The sequence below is a fragment of the Sapajus apella genome, unplaced genomic scaffold (genome assembly GCF_009761245.1).
Source record: "Sapajus apella isolate SASKATOON/1434 unplaced genomic scaffold, GSC_monkey_1.0 scaffold3, whole genome shotgun sequence".
Taxonomy (NCBI): Eukaryota; Metazoa; Chordata; class Mammalia; order Primates; family Cebidae; genus Sapajus; species Sapajus apella.
In genome coordinates, this window is record NW_022436943.1 from 45,660,019 (window position 1) to 45,678,185 (window position 18,167).

Here is an 18,167-nt window from a genome sequence, read left to right on the forward strand (position 1 = left end):
GGATGAAGCTGGTGGCCATTATCCTTAGCAAACTAACACAGGAACAGAAAACCAAATACCACATGATCTTACTTTTAAGTGAGAGCTAAATGATCAGAACACATGGACACAAAGAGGAGAACAATAGACACTGGGACCCACCTGAAGATGGAGAGTGAGAGGAGAAAAAGGAGTAGAAAAAATAAATATTAGGTACTAAGCTTAGTACCTGAGTAGCAAAATAATCTGTACACCAAGCCTCTGTGACACTAAATTTACCTATATAACAAATGCACATGTATACCATTGAACCTAAAATAAAAGTTTAAATCTTCTTCAGAAACTTTTCTTCTGTATTTTCAAATTAATTGTTTGGTGCAAGACGCCTAGTTTTTGGCTGATTTGGGCCTTCAATATGCCCTTGCTAAGCTTAATTATTTTCAGCTTTTGATTTAGAGAGATCCATGACTCTTTTCTTTGCTTGAACACTTGTTAATAGGTTGTTAATTGTAAGGTTGTTTATTGGCATAATTTCAATATTGTGTCTCAGGAAAAAGGGAGGCCCAAAGAGAGGAAGAGAGAAGGGTGAACAGCCAGTGAGTGGAGCAGTCAGAACACATGGAAAATTTACCAACTATTAAATTTACCATCTTCTATGGGTGTGGTTTGTGGTGCCTCAAGCCAGTTATAGTGGTAACATTGAAGATTCCTGATCTCAGATCACGATAACAGATATACTAATAATGAAAAAGTTTGAAATGTTGTAAGAATTACCAAAATGTGACTGGGAAATTGGCACTAATGCATTTCCTAGATACAGGGTTGCCACAGACCTTCAATCTGTGAAACAACAAGACACATATCTGCAAAGCACAATAAAATGAAGTGTGTTTGTAACAGCTTTAGGTGTGAGGACATGTGAGATTTACAACTTGTTATCTAGTATGTTTGCCCCAAACACTTACTTTTACCCTTCTGGTAGGTAAGGCTTCTTGGGGCTGGCTGCTTAGGCCTCTGTGATTCCTGATTAAGGAATCCCCATCTTATGTAAGTTTTACATATCCCCACATTGCAAATTAGTAACAATTCGTCCATCCACAATCTACTGTTTCTCATTGCTCCAGTTATAAAATGAGCAAAAATTATGCGTTCCATTTAAGAACTATTTTAATTCTCTTTTAGACAAAAAAAAAAGAGCTCTGATTCCTATGAACTTCTGATTCCTCCCTTGTTGCTGAGTTTTGCTTTGTTTTATTTTTCACTCTTCTCATTTTATACTAGTTAAAATGGAAATGGGAAAGGGCATATAATCCTGTATAAGGAGATATGGGGTCTGCCTCCTGATAAATTGTCTGTTTGGCCTTGGCCAAGTTACTTAATATTTTGCAGACATAGTTTTCTCACACATAGTATGGGAATAACTTAGACCAACAAGGTCAGCTAGTTGTGATAAGGAGATGACACATCTGAGAGAAGTTAGCAAACTGTCATGTGAAATACAAATAACATTGTTTTGTGGTACCATTGCATTCCTCACTGACATTTAACTCTATTTTTTGATTTCTTTCATTTCAGAGACAGATTTTGTATGAGAGAAGCACCAAGAAATGTCCTCTTGGAAAACACTGAGTGTTAAGAAGGCTCCATGAATGATTTTACTGATGAAAAGAAAGAAGAGGTTCTTAAAGCATCGGCCAAACCAATTTGTCTCCCTCGCTATAATACAAAGCTGAACTTTAAAACTTGAATAGAATCATTGTTACATTTTTATTTTAACATTTGGTAGGATAATTTCTGAAATCGGGAAACCTAGTTTCCAAATTATACACAGGCTTGCATTAATTGCTATATCACAAGAAACTCCAAAAATCTTTCAGGAATGTCATTTATGCATATGTAGATGTGTATTTCCTAATGGCTTTCAGAATGAAAGTTAGGATCCTATGGAAAATACTTAACATAAAATTGATTTGTGAAATAGAACTTTCAAATAAATTTTCATGTAAATATAGCATGAAGAAAAGTGTACAAATTATAAGTATACATTTTCATGACTTTCACAAAATAAACACACCCATGTAACCAATGCCCAAATTAAGAGCTATTACCAGAATTCCTCAGTCTCACCTCATTTTTCATCCAATCACACTCCCCACTCAAACAAACTGCTACTGGATTGCTAAAGCTATCACTTAGTTTTGCTTGCTGCTTTTTCTTGATTTTTTAAATATTGAGGTATAATTTATATATAATAAAAATCACAGATCTTAGATGTTCAGTTATATGTTTTGAAAATTATATACACTCATTTAATCACCACCCAAAACAATAAGAGAACATTTAAATCTTTTCAGAAGTATCTACAGGTATTGATCGACTTACGACCTATGCAACTTATGACCATTCGACTTTACGACCACAATCGCTAGCCATGACTGCTCCGCTGTAGATTTTTGGAAACACTACAACATTTTGATGTGTATCAAGAATATCACTACCGCCTGGGAGGCTGTGACGACAAAGTGCATGAATGGCATCTGGAAAAATTGTGTTAAGTGCTATGTTAATGATTTTGACGGATTTGACAGTGAACATGAACTTGAAACAATTTTTTGGAGCACTGGCCGTATGAAACAAAACTGTCCCTTTCTTAGATAACATGATTGTCTCCCTAGAAAATCACAAGAAATCTACACAAAAAATTATTGAACAAATATGTGGATTCATCAGGAATGCAGGATACAATGTAAGCATATAAAAAATTAGCCACATTTTTATACACAGGCAATGAATATGTGGAAACAAATTAATAACATAATGGCACTTGTAATCATTAAAAAATGAAAGTTAAATGCAGATCTAATAAAATACATACAGGATTTATATGCTTATAACAAAAAAATACTGATGGAGAAAATCAAAGAAGGCCTAAATAAATAAACTATCTTCATGGATTGGAAAACTTAAGATAGTAAGTATTCCAATTCTATTTTATCAAAATTCTGGCATTGCTTTTGGAGAGGCAAATTATTTAAGCATTTTTTTATGGAAAAGCAAAGAAACAAAAATAACTAAAGCAAATATAAAAAATACAAATGAAGTGGAATGAATCACTTTACCTGATTTTCAGTCTTATATAACTATGTTAAGAAAACTTGTGTGTTTTACACTGTTGGTAGGAGTGTAAATTAGTTCAACCATTGTGGAAGACAGTGTGGTGATTCCTTAAGGACCTAGAAATAGAAATTCCATTTGATCCAGCAATCCCATTACTGGGTATATATCCAAAGATTATAAATTGTTCTACTATAAGGACACGTGCACACGAATGTTCATTGCAGCACAGTTTACAATAGCAAAGACCTAAAAACTAACCAAAATGCCCCTCGATGATAGACTGGACAGGGAAAATGTGGCACATATACACCATGGAATATTATGCAGCCATCAAAAATGATGAGTTCGTGTCCTTTGTAGGGACATGGATGAACCTGGAAACCATCATTCTCAGCAAACTGGCACAAGAGCAGAAAAATCAAACACAACATGTTCTCACTCATAGGCGGGTGTTGAACAATGAGAACACATGGACACAGGAAGGGAAGCACTACACACTAGGGTCTGTTGGGGGGAAATAGGGGAGGGACAGTGAGGGGTGGGGAGTTAGGGAGAGGTAGCATGGGGAGAAATGCCAGATATAGGTGATGGGGAGGAAGGCAGCAAATCACACTGCCACGTGTGTACCTATGCAACAATCTTGCATGTTCTTCACATAGGTACCCCAAAACCTAAAATGCAATAAAAAAAATGAAGAAAAAAAATAAAGAAAACTTCTGGGATATTTGTGTAGTTAAAGGCAGACGTAGCAGAATAGAGAACCACAAATACGCCAACACAAAATTGTTCAACTGAATTTTGACAAATGTGTAAAAGCAATTTAATGGAGGAAAGATATCCTTTTAAAGACATGATGCTAGCATAATTGGGTATTTATAGCCCCAAGGGTTATGGACAAAGAGTACAGAAAAATATGTGGTTGGATAACTACTAGCTATCTTTAGTTAGCAAAATATTTTCAAGCTTTATTTTAAGCCCTTCAGAAAGGCATTTTTCCTTCCCCCTCTACTTTTTCCTTTTTTTCCTCTTTTTTATTTTATTTTATTTTTCTGAGATTGCAGATTGGTGGCATTGTTAGTGTGCCTCTCCCACTTGGAAGGGCAGAATAGTTTGTACAGATTCATACTATAAACCATTTTCATAAGAAGGAACATAGGGACTTAAAGGAAAACCAAAAGAATCCACAGACTTTTTGAAAGAAGTGGCAGGCTGCAGCCTATTCTATGAGTAAGGTGAAAAACTAAGTCTCAAGACTGAGAGAGGGAGACAATCTCTAGGATATACATCCCCACTGGGAAATCTGAAAATCCAGTCCAAAGAAGAAGGCCTTCTTAACATAACCCAGAGTTGGAACTAATTTGGGGAGCAGTGAGAAATAATAATAAATTAACCCAATCAGAAAGAAATAAAGAAAAAAGAATAAAAAGAAATAAGCAAAGTCTCCAAGAAATACGGGATTATGTAAAACAGCCAAATCTAGGAATAATTGGTGTTCCTGAGGGAGAAGAGAAGCCTAAAAGTTTGGAAAACTTGTTTGAGGAAGTGATTGAGGACATCTTCCCTGGCCTTGTTAGAGATTTAGATATCCAAATGCAAGAAGTGCAAAGAACTCCTAGGAAATTCACCGCAAAAAGATCTTCACCAAGGCACATAGTCATCAAGCTATCTAAAGTCAACGTGAAGGGACGAATTCTAAGAGCTGTGAGACAAAAGCATCAGGTAATCTATAAAGCAAAACCTATCATACTAACAGCAGACTTCTCAGCAGACATCTTACAAGCTAGAAGGGATTGGGGTCCTATCTTTAGTTTCCTTAACCAGAATAAGTGTCAGCCAAGAATGTTGTATCTAACAGAGCTAAGCTTCATATGAAGGAAAGATAAAGAGCTAAGCTTCATATGAAGGAAAGATAAAGTATTTTTCAAACAAACAAATGCTGAAAGAATTTGCCACTACCAAACCAGCACACAAGGAATGCTAAAAGGAGTTTTAAATCTTAAAACAAAAGCTTAATATGCACCAAAATAGAACCCCCTGTAAGCATAAAATTCACAGGGCCTATAAAAGAGTAGCAAAATGAAAAACACAAAGTATGTAGGTAACAACTAACATGATAAATAGATCAGTACCTCACATCTCAATATTAACACTGAATGTAAATGGTCTAAAAGTTCCACTTAAAATACACAGAATGGCAGAATGGATAAACATCCACTAACCAAGTATTTGCTATCTTCAAGAGACTCACCTAACACAAACATTCATATAAACTCAAGATAAAAAGATGGAAAAAGATATTCTACACAAATGGAAGCCAAAAGTAGGTAGGAGTAGCTATTCTTACATCAGACAAAATAGATTTTAAAGCAACACAGGAAAAAAGACAAAGAAGAACATTACAAATAATGAAAAGATCATTCCAACAAGAAGATACTGCAATTCTAAATTTATATGTACCTACACAGAGCTCCCAAATTTGTAAAACAATTACTACTAGATCTAATAAATGAAATAGCCAGCAACACAATAGTAGTAGGGGACTTCAGTATTCTTCTCATAGCACTAGACAGATCACCAAGACAGAAAGTCAACAAAGGAACAATGGACTTCAGTGATACCCTAGAACAAATGGACTTAGCAGATATTTATAGAACATTTTTCCTAACAACTGTAGGATATACATTCTTCTCATAAGTACATGGATAGACCCATATGTTAGGCCACAAAACAAGTCTCAATAAATTTAAGAAAATTAAAATCATATCAAGTATCTTCTTAGACCACAGTGAAATAAAACTGGAAATCAACTCAAAAAGAACCTTCAAGTCTATACAAATACATGGAAATGGAATAATCGGCTGTTGAATGATTTGGGGTTAACAATGAAATCAAGAGTGAAATTTAAAAATTCCTTGAAATGAATGATAATAGTGACACAAGTTATTCAAAACCTCTGGGACATGACAAAGGCAGTACTAAGAGGAAAGTCCATAGTATTAAACATCTACATCAAAAAATCTGAAAGAGCAAAAATTGACAATGTAAAGTCACAAAAGGAATTAGAGAAACAGGAACAAATAAAACCAAAGCCAGTAGAAGAAAAGAAATAACAAAGATCAGAGCAAAACTAAATAAAATTGAAACAAAAAAATACAAAAGACAGATGAAACAAAAAGCTGGTTCTTTCAAATTATAAACAAAATTGATAGACCATTAGTGAGATTAACCAAGAAAATAAGAGGGATGATCCAAGTAAACTCAGCTAGAAATGAAACTGGAGACACAAAAGTTCATTCAAGGCTACTATGAACATGTAAAGGTACATACACAAACTGGAAAATCTAGAGGAAATGGAAACATACAACCTCCTAGGTTAAATCAGAAAGAAATAGAAACCCTGAGCAAACCAATAACAAGCAGTGAGATTGAATCAGTAATGAAAAAATAGCCAACAAAAGAAGTCCAGGACCAGGTGACTTCATAGCTGAATTCTACCAGACATTCAAAGAATTGGCGCCAATCCTACTGAAACTATTCCAAAATATAGAGAAAGAGGGGATCCTCCCTAAATTGTTCTATGAATTCAGTATCATCCTAATACCAAAATCAGCAAAGGATATAACAAAAAAAGGAAACTGAAGACCAATATCCCTGATGAACATTGATGTAAAATTCCTCAAAAAAATGCTAGCTAACTGAAACCAACAGCACCACAGCAAGATAATACATCATGATCAAGTGGGTTTTATCTCAGGGATGCAGAGTTGGTTTAACATATGCAAGTCAGAAAACAAACAAAAAATAATAATTAAAAACAAAAACCACATGATCATCTCAATAGAAGCAGAAAAATCATTTGATAAAATCCAGCATCCCTTTATGACAAAAACTCTCAACAAGCTAGGCATAGAAGTGACTTACCTCAAAATAATAAAAGCCATGTGTGACAAGCCCACAGCCACATCATACTGAATGGGGAAAAGTTTAAAGCATTCCCACTGAGAACTGGAACAAGAGAAGGACGCCCACTTTTGCCACTTCTATTCAACATAGTACTGGAAGTCCTAGCCAGAGCAATTAGGCAAGAAAAAGAAGTAAAAGGCACCCAAATCGGAAATGAGGAAGCCAAACGGTTACTGTTCACCAGTGATATGATTGTATAACTAGAAAACCTTAAAGACTCATCCAAAAGCCTTTTAGATCTGATAAATGCATTCAGCAAAGTTTCACATTACAAAATCAATGCACAAAAATCAGTAGCACTACTATATACCAACAACAAGCAAGCTGAGAATCAAATCAAGAACTCAATCCCTTTTACAACAGCAGCAAAAAACAAGACAAACAAAACCCTAGGAATATACTTAAGCAAGCAGGTGAAAGAACTCTATAAAAGAAAACTATAAAACACTGCCGAAAGAAATCATGTATGACAGTGGTTGGCAACAATTTTGGCACCAGGGACCAGTATTGAGGAAGACAATTTTTCCACAGACTGGGGTTAGGGCAGGTGGACAGGGAGGGGGTTGGTTTTGGAATGAAACTGTTCCACCTCAGATCATCAGGATTAGATTCTCATTAGGAGCATGTAACTTAGATCCTTCACAAATGCAGTTCACAACAGATTTTGCACACACTTCTAGGAATAGCACTCCAGTCTGCTGTTTTATGCCTTTATTCCCACCAGAATCTATGGAATACAAGGGCAGGAGCAGTGTCTTATTATTATTATTATTATTATTTTTTTTTTTTTTGAGACAGAGCCTCACTCTGTTGCCCAGGCTGGAGGGAAATGTTGCCATTTAGGCTCACTGTAACCTCCGCCTCAGGTATTGAAGCCATTCTCCTGCCTCAGCCTCCCCAGTATCTGAGACTACAGGCATGTGCCAACATACCTGACTAATTTTTATATTTTTGGTAGAGATGGGTTTTCACCATGTTGGTCAGGCTGTTCTCCAACTCCTGATCTCAAGTGATCCACCTGTCTCGGCCTCCCAAAGTGTTGGGATTACAGGCATAAGCCACCATACCCAGCCATCTTTTTTGATCTCTGCTGTAATTCCACTGTCTGGAAAGCTATCTGGAACTTAGCGGTCTCCCAGGATTTAAAGTGTTAAAATAAATCAAATTTCTTACCAAATACCTAGTTTTTTAACCCAGCAACAGATCTTCTGACACTATTTTCTGCTTTCAGTTGCATGTGAACTTCTTTTTATTTACATTTTTCAATGAGATTTAGTGTGTGATAAACAGCCACTCAAATCACAGTCACAATCCTTTGAGAATCTAATGCCCTCACTGATCTGACAGGAGGCGGAGCTCAGGCAGTAATGCTCACCTCCTGCTGTGCAGCCCGGTTTCCAACAAGCCACTGACTGGCACCAATCTGCATCCTGGGGGTTGGAGGCCCTGATATATGACACAAACAAATAGAAACTCATCCCATGCTCATGGATGGGGAGAATCAATATTGTGAAAATGACCTTAATGCCCAAAGAAATCTACAGATTCAATGCAATTCCCAACAAAATACCATCATCATTTTTCACAGAACCAGAGAAAAAAAATCCTAAAATTTATGTGAAAACAAAAAAGAGCCCACATAGCCAAAGCAAAAAGAAAAAGTCTGGTGGCATCCCATTACCGGACTTTAAATTTGGTAACTATGAGGCTGTAGCTGCCAAAACAGCATGGTACTCATATAAAAATAGGCACTTAGACAAATGGAATGAAATAAAGAACCCAGAAATAAAGCTAAATACTTAAAGCCAACTGATCTTTGACAAAACACACAAAAACATAAATTGGAGAAAAAATGCCTTATTCAATAAATGATGCTGGGAATACTGGCATGCTACATGTAGAAAAATAAAACTGGATTCCCATCTCTCACCTTATACTAAAATCAACTCACAATGGATCAGAGACGTAAGTCTAAGGCCTGAAACCATAAAAATGCTGGAAGGTGACATTAGCAACATTCTTCTGAACATTGGCCTAGGCAAAAAATTCATGACTAAGACCCCAAAACCAAGTGCAACAAAAGTAAAAATAAATAAATGGGACCTAATTAAACTAAAAGCTTCTGCACAGCAAAACAAATAATCAACAGAGTAAACAGACAAACCACAGAGTGGGAGAAAATATTTGCAAACTATGCATTCAACAAAGGACTAATATCCGGAATCTAGGAGGAACTCAAACAAACCAGCAAGGAAAAAACAATCTTATCAAAAAATGGCTGAAAACATGAATAGACAAGTCTCGAAAGAAGATATACAAATGACCAACAAACATATGAAAAATGCTGAACATCTCTAATTGTTAGGGAAATGCAAATCAAAACCACAATGCAATACTACCTTACTCCTGCAAGAATGGCCATAATTAAATAAAAGATGTTTGGCATCAATGTGGTAAAAAGTTTAAAGAGGTAACTAATATAGCAAATATACATACATACATACACACACACACACACACACACATATATCTGAAACAAAACATATAACAAATATATAAATATATATATCCTTTAAAATATGAGGTGGGTAACTAGCAAGAAACATTAATAAATTGTGAAGGGAGGGCATTAGAACACTTTGTCTTCATGTAGAACAAACTGTAAAGGGTAACTAATGTTCCAGAATCTGAATGCTGGTATCCTTTGAATTCTCAAGTGTCCTATGGTGTCAGGGTGAGGATTAGATTTCTCTTCTATCACAGATAACAACAGCCAGATTTATACCTGCTCTAGTCAAGGCAAACTTTACCTTTTAGTCTCAATTCTCTCTTGTCCCTGTTCCCCAAATTCAGAGGAAATAGAAGAAGAGTGAATAGGGTAAGTAGTCAAGCACAGGAAATCAAACATGCCTCACCCATCCACACACACATCCATGCTGGCATGAAAATATGGAACATGGTCAGTACTAAATTGGCTGCTGGTGGCAAGAAAACCTAAATTGAACCTGAATTTTGATATTAGATTTTATTGAACTATTTAATATCTACAAATTTGACTATTCTAACACCAATATATAATAAAGAAAACAATGGAATATTCCAGATGTATTATTCAGGTAAAGAAGGAAGATTAAAGTATTGAGATATATGGTTAAAAACAAAACAAAACAAAACCTGTTTCCTGAATGGTTTACATTAAACTTAATCTGTTCATTGAACTGGTTAAACAAGTAGTTTTGCCAAAGCTCGTAGTTAACTCTTACTTATTCCTTGTCTCCTTACTCTCTTTGCTGGTTTCTGTCTGAATAGATATTTGCCCACTTCAAGGATCCTGCTGGGAAGAATAAAGATTCTAAATTTGTCTGTTTTAACTTAGACATTTTTACAGCTCACAAAATACGTTATATGTAGTCAACCTTCAATACTTAATGTAAACTGATGCCATGACTATTCGCTTCAGAGGTTTCCTGAGAATAGAAATGTATAATATGCCTTTATTTTTTCTAGGATGAGCATGTTTTCTTCTTGGGTTGTGATTCCTTTCTTCTTGACTGGCTAAACCTTCTCTCTCGGAACTCTATATCCACAATTTTGTCTATTTCCCACTCAGTCCTATAAAGGTGTTGCTGTTTTATTCAAAACACAACTTAAAGGGACACTTTATGATAGGTTTTCCAAGCATGGGGCACTCCTGTTCTGCACTCACTTCTAGGAGTAGCACTCCACTCTGCTGTTTTATGTCTTTATTCCCACCAGAAGCTATTAAATATAAGGGCAGGGACAGTGTCTCTCTTAATCTCTGCTATAATTCCAGTGTCTGGAAAACTACCGGGAACTTAGCAGTCTCTCAGAGTTTAAGGCATTAAAACAAATAAAATGTCTTACCAAATACCTAGTTTTTATTCCCAGCAGCACATCTTTTAATGCTATTTTCTGCCTTCAGTTGTGTGTGAACTTAATGTTTTTATTTACATTTTTCATTGGGATTTAGCATGTGATAAAAGCCACTCCAATCATTGTCACAATCTATATTTACAGCAAGGTAAATGACTGGAACACCGTTAAGTGGCTACTTTGCCAAAAGGTGAGTTTCAACTTGCAATCTACAGGTGATTCAAAGATAATAACTAAGCAATATATTTGTTAAGAACAATGACACGCTGAAGGCCAGAAGTATATTTTTCAACAAGTGAAAAGTGATTGGGAAAGTTTCAAATAATAAATAAATAAGATGTATGGTTCCAAAGGAGGAGTAATGCCTAAAGTCAGCAATAATAGACTTTCAGAAGTTAAGGCAAATTAGAGGCTTTAAAAGTTTAAGAATGCAGAGGAAATTATAGTAACATTCTGTAATAGGACTGAAATTCATAAATATGCAAAGGTAGGTGTTATCAAGGTAAGGAACGAAGAGCATAGAGGCATAAATTTGTTGCACAACATTCATATGAGGGTATAATGAAAAGAAAGGTAAAAATGCTCAGATCCTGAAAGACTTTGAAAGACAGGCTAATGAGATTTTATTTTCTTCTTGGGTCACAGGGTGCCAAAAGTGTTATTGATATTTTCTGTGATATGATGGAACTGAGTTTATGAAGAAAGACTTGTCAGCAGCAAGAAAGGAAATTGGAGGACGGTGAAAGAATAAATACACAGAAACGACACCAATGACAAACAAGAGAGGAAACTTTGCAATGTTGTAGGTATTTGGATACAGTCATAAGTGATAATAAAACATTTAAAGATGTTTATAAAGGGAGTTTGCATATCTCAATTCTGTAAGTTAAGAAAAAAATTAACATGGTAGAACCTTGAAAAATTATGGAGCAATCCTGATCTCCCCTTTTAAATCTAAGCACAAATACTGTAATGATTCAAATAAACGATTTAATTACTCTCTATTTGATTGCCTATTGAAATTCTTATTCTCTCTTTCAGTTGTAGAATGGATTTCAAGAAAACATCTGCCCACAATCACAACAGTTCTTTCACTGTTGATTAGCAGTGGCCAGATTTCACTGGCTGGATTGGTTTTTGTCTTCTGAGAATGGCACATGCTTCAGTTCATCACCTCTGTGCCATATTTTGCCTTTTTTTCTGCGGTATGTTTAATTTTACTTTATAGTTATGTTAGTTTATGGACCCTAGCAACTGAAGTTTTGTCACGTTGTCCTAGTTATCTGTTACTTTGTAGCAAACTTAGTGAGTAAAAGAATAATGATTTTTTTTCTCCCTCATTTCTGTAGTTTGACTCAGCTGGGCATTTCTTCATTGTGATGCAGTTAGATGATGGATGGGCTGCACCTGGCTCAGTATACTGAAAGATAAACTGTCACATGAGCTACCATGAAAACATAATCTTTAAGCATATAAGACCTTCCTTTGGCTGACATAATAGAAAACCCCCTTGTAAAAGGTAAAAAAAAAAAAAAAGCTAATTTTTAAACTAATCTTGTAGAGACTAGTATATTAATAACATGCCATATATATCAAAATGAAATTGATAATAGAGTCGAATGAGATGATCAAATGGAAGTATTTTGAAATAAACAAAGATTAGGAGAAGAAATCGTATTAGATTTTCTGTGTGAGTAGAAAAGTGAGGAGACTTAAGAGGTATGTCCAGTAAAACACTTTTGCATTCTTCGGATGAATCTACATTGCCCAAATTATGTAACACTAGATTTGTTTTATATCATTATTTATATATATATATTCTAATTATCTAGTGGGTTCTCCAACTTTTCATGTGTTTATTTCTTCCTGTTATGTTTTTTTATTTGTTTATTATATATCAAATTTCTCACACTGATTTTTAAGTCCTGGTGCGCTAACTCCACACCTGTATCAAACCTGATGCTGTGTATGTGTTTGGATTTCTTTTCCTGTTCAGTCATGTGCACCTGTTTCTTCAACATGCCTAGTACATTTTAAAAATCAAATTATCAACATTGTGTATAAAAATCGAACAGGCTCTGTGCAACATCACCCACCTCTCAAGACAGTTTACACTTCCTTCTGCTGGCCAGGTAGAGATGCAACTGTTTACTGTAATCCAACTATGTACTATGTGGCAAGGCTCAGTCTACCTCTGATATATGCCTGAAAGTTTTTTTTTTTTTTTTTTTTGAGACGGAGTTTTGCTCTTGTTACCCAGGCTGCAGTGCAATGGCGCGATCTCGGCTCACCGCAACCTCCGCCTCCTGGGTTCAGGCAATTCTCCTGCCTCAGCCTCCTGAGTCGCTGGGATTACAGGCATGCGCCACCATGCCCAGCTAATTTTTTGTATTTTTAGTAGAGACGGGGTTTCACCGTGTTGACCAGGATGGTCTCGATCTCTTGACCTCGTGATCCACCCGCCTCGGCCTCCCAAAGTGCTGGGATTACAGGTTTGAGCCACCGCGCCCGGCCAAGTTTGTTGTTTTTTAATGAGAGCCTTATGTAATCTCTATAATATCTCTTATTGTTGTGTCCGAATTTCTAATTTTGTTTCCCAAGACTACTCTGCTCTGTTATTCAGATACTGTTTTGTGTTTAGCTTCCCCTACCACTTTGTATGTAGCAGTAACCATGAGGAGAAAAAAATGCTACATGCTTGACACTCCCTTGCTAAGATAAAAGTTCTAGTACTTTTACTCCGGGTTCCTGCATATGCCCAGAATTGGAAAGTCGTATATTTTCATTTATAAAGGACTAAAATATGCAATACATATGTTCTGTGATAGCACAGCATTTATTGCCAAAGAACTTGAGAGAAGCAAACACCTAGAAAAGCCTTATTGAGGAAGTAGATGTTCTGCTTAGTTGCAACTGGATAGAGAATACATGCCAAATTGTGCAGACTGAGAAGAGCTACATCATTTAAAAAGGAGTTTTCTGACTTAGTCTGGATTCCTCTTAAAATAGATTCTAGGACAATGATCTACGGTGCAAGCTTTTTTTTTTTTTTTTTTAAATTTGGGATGTGACCCAAGGGATCATGAATAGGAAAGTGGATAGGAGAAGTAAACCAATATAGGGTGTGTAAATCAGCAGGGTACTACTATAGAACCCGAGGTTCACCCTCCCTAGGCTCTTCCGGGAGACTGTGTTAGCATGCCTCAGAGTTGTGCCCCCTAAGTAGTTAAAAGATGGAGGATGTGTTTCCCAGCATGGTTAACTTTCTGGCACTTCCAATCAGCCCTGTGCAAACACTGACTTTACTGTTGTGGTCAGAGAAAACCCTTTGTTGGTGGACACAGATACTTGTCCTTAGAAGCCGCCAGAATGTACGAGAACTTCGGGTAACAAAGGAATAGGCAAGGCACTTACTTGCTACAATATTCCAGATGACATGAAGGCTACCTTGAGGGTTTTCTACTGGCTAATCATACAAGAAGTGAAATGAATGGCGTAGTATGTTTCCAGTAGTAGTAGAAATAAAAATAAGTGTTCGGGGATAGATACACTAAAAGTAATGTAGGGAAAAGAGTAAATTGGATGATGTACAGAGACCAAAATTTTATGTAAAATCACAGGGTTTTGAAAAAGTTTAAATTACAGATGAAGAAATTTGGGTAGTAACCTGTGTACAACAGGGCATAATTGAGTTATTGATATTTTGTGAGGTATAACAAAAATATTTGTTTGGAAAAATAATGTCAAGAGTAAGAAAAGGAGAATGGAGAGATGGGCATTAGCATTGTAGAAATGTATTAGCTGGTATCTTAGTTCATTTAGGCCGCTGAAACAAAATATAACAAGCTGGGTGTCTTCTAAACAACAGGAATTTATTTCTCACAGTGCTGGATACTGGAAAGTCTAAAATCAAGAGGCCTTCAGAGTCAGTGTCTGGTGAGGGCTCACTTACTGGTACACAGAAGGCCTCTTTTCCTCTGTCTTCACATGGCAGAAGGAACGAGCTAGCTTTCTGGGGTCTCTTTCATAAAGGTTCCAATCCCATTCACAATCTACTCTCGTGACCTGATCACCTTCCAAAGGCTCCACTTCCTAATACTATCAGCTTGAGATTTAGAGTTTCAACATAGGAATCTGGGGGATGACACAAACATTCAGACCATAGCAACTGGTTAGTCAAATATTTTAGAAGTGAAAATACTGAAATGCTGTAAAAATAAAATGAACAGATAGAGAAAATATGAATGAAGAAGGAATGGAAGGTCTCATTATGGAGGATGGTGAAAGAGATTATGGTCCCTGATAAAAGTTATAGTGAAGCCAGCAACAAAGCTGAAGAAACTTAATGGATAAAGATTTGTTTGAAAAGAGTCAGTCCAATGAATCATCACTGAAAGCTTATTATCGTCCAGACATAGCTAGCTGTAATAGTTTTCCTTTATCAGGGGATACATTACAAGATCAACAGTGGATGCCTGAAACCTAAATAGTTTCAGGATAGTGCAAAACTCTAAATATACTGGGCTTTTTTCCTATACCTATGATAAAGTTTAATTTATAAGTTATGCACAGTAAGAGAATAGCAACAATTAATATAATTGTTATATAATAACTAATAATATAAAAGAACAATTATAACAATAGAACAACATTGCAACTCTTGTACTTGGGGGCATTGTTAAGAGCAACAAGGGCTACTTGAACACAAACACTGTGCTGTCTCAACAGTCATCTGGTAACCCACATGGCTACTAAATGACTAATGTGCAGGTAGAGTATAAAGTGCAAAGACACTAGACAAAGGGATGATTCACATCACAACTGGATGGAGGAGGTGGCATGAGGTATCATCATGCTAATTAGAATGGCACACAAGTTAAAACTTATGAATTATTTCCAGAATTTTCTATATATTTTCAGACAATGGTTGACCTCAGACAACTGAAAGCATGGAAAGTACAACTGTAGATTAGGGACCAATACTATACTGATATTTGTATGATATATAGAAACTATCTTGATTATACAAAGTTTGCAATCTTTTTGGAGAAATGACATTTATTAGAATTTTTCCATATGTTGGTGTAATTACAAAGAGAAAGAGAGAACAGAAAGTACAGCAGACATCTCCCAAGCTAGAAATTCTCAGGATAATTTATACAATTGTAGATTGTTAAAATTTTACATTGTTATAATTGTTATACAATTATACAATTTTACATTGTTATAATTGTTATACAATTATACAATTTTACATTGTTACAATTGTTACAATGGCATATAAGCTTTTTTTTTTTAGATCACTTACTTACTCAACTGGTTTTCTAGCACATTTGGCTGGAAATCCAAGTTGTTGGCTTTTTTTCCCCTGTTTTTGGCACTCAGGTACTTGTTCAGTTTTGCTCTAACCTTCAGTTTACTGTGCAATAAATTTTCTTATGTCAACATTATTGGGGACAATATACAGCATTTATCTTGTACTCTGTAAGGTTGACTTAGTTCTTGTCCTTTCTCACCTACTCTGTTCAAAGTTTTTAGTACACCTTTTATGTGACTATCTGTTGATACTTTTCTTAAGTTATAGAATGCATTCCAATCAATGCCAGACCCATGATGCTTACAGCAACATCTCTGCCTATGAACCCTGGCCAGATGGTGCTGGCTGGACGGGCTTATGTTTTCTGACACTGGCATATGCTTCAGTTCCTTATTTCTGTGCCCAACTTTGTCTTCTGTTTCTCTGACATAAAGACTTTTTTGTTTTCTTTGTGAAGATTAGGCACCGAAAGTTTAATAAACAGAGATTGCTGGTCACTCTTCATCCCCTTACTTGAATTTTTAAAAAGTACAGGAAAGGACTCAATGTATAAATCTAAAAATATTCAGGCAATGCAATAAATTAAACATTAAATCAATTAAATTTAGCATGGGTTCCTCACTCATGCACATAATCCACAACACACCCACACCCCCCCCACACACACACAGAAAAATAATTATTAGGCAGGATGATTCTTACAGAAAAAGAAAAGTGGGATTAATTGAGCAATGATCATAATTTGGAGTAACTGAAGCTTACAAGACATATGGTGGAACTTCACTAAGGACAAGACAGGAAGATCTTTACAATATAAAGGTGGCAGTAGTTTCCAAAATGTGGGGGAAATTTGAGGCAATAGTTTATTTAACATTAGTAACTTCTCACTGATATGGTTTAGCTCTGTGTCCCCACACAAATCTCATCTTGTAGCTCCCATAATTCTCACATGTTGTGGAAGAGAACTGGTGGGAAATGATTGAATTAGAGGGTGGGTTTTTCCTGCATTGTTCTCATGATAGTGAATGGGTCTCACCAGGTCTGATGGCTTTAAAAACGGGAGTTGCTCTGCACGAGCTCTCTTTTTGCCTGCTGCCATCCACATAAGATGTAACTTACTCCTCCTTGCTTTCTGCCATGATTGCATGTGGAACTGTAAGTCCAATAAACCTTTCTTTTGTAAATTGCCCAGTCTCAGGTATATCTTTATCAGCAGCATGAAAACAGTCCAACACAGTAAATTGGTATCAGGAGTGGGGTGCTGATGAAAAGGTACCAGAAAGTGTGGAAGACACTTTGGAACTGGGTAACAGGCAAGGGTTAGAACAGTTGGGAGGGCTCAGAAGAAGATAAGAAAATGTGGGAAAGTTTGGAACTCCTGAGACACTTGTTGAATGAGTTTAACCAAAAGGCTTATAATGATATGAACAATGAAATCTAGGCTGAGGTGGTCTCAGATGGAGATGAGAAACTTGTTGGGAACTGGAGCAAAGGTGACTCTTGTTACATTTTAGCAAAGAGACTGGCAGCATTTTGACCTTGTCTTAGAGATTTGTGGAACTTTAAGAATGATTTAGGGTATCTGGTTGAAGAAATTTCTAAGCAGCAAAGCACTCAATAGGTGACTTGGGTGCTATTAAAGGGATTCAGTTTCAAAAGGAAAACAGAGAATAAAACTTTGGGAAATTTGCAGCCTGACAATGCAATAGAAAAGAAAATCTTATTTTCTGAGGAGAAATTCAAGCTGGCTGCAGAAATTTACATAAGTAATAAGGAGCTGAATGATAAAACCACCAAGACAAAGAGGAAAATGTCTCCAAGGCATGTCAGAGGCCTTTGTGGCAGCCATTCCCAGCACAGGCCTAGAGGCCTAGGGAAAAAAAAAGTGGTTTCGTCA

At 36.1% G+C, this 18,167-nt stretch overlaps 1 long non-coding RNA gene across 2 annotated transcripts in view; it reads right to left on the reverse strand.

Annotated features, from left to right (window-relative positions):
• Positions 1-16,428, reverse strand: part of LOC116533174 — a 148,449-nt gene extending 132,021 nt beyond the window's left edge. For both annotated transcript variants that reach the window (XR_004261128.1, XR_004261127.1), the window contains exon 1: positions 16,266-16,428. This is a non-coding gene — a long non-coding RNA (uncharacterized LOC116533174). The remainder of the gene's footprint in view (positions 1-16,265) is intronic.
• Between the last annotated feature and the right edge of the window lie 1,739 nt (positions 16,429-18,167).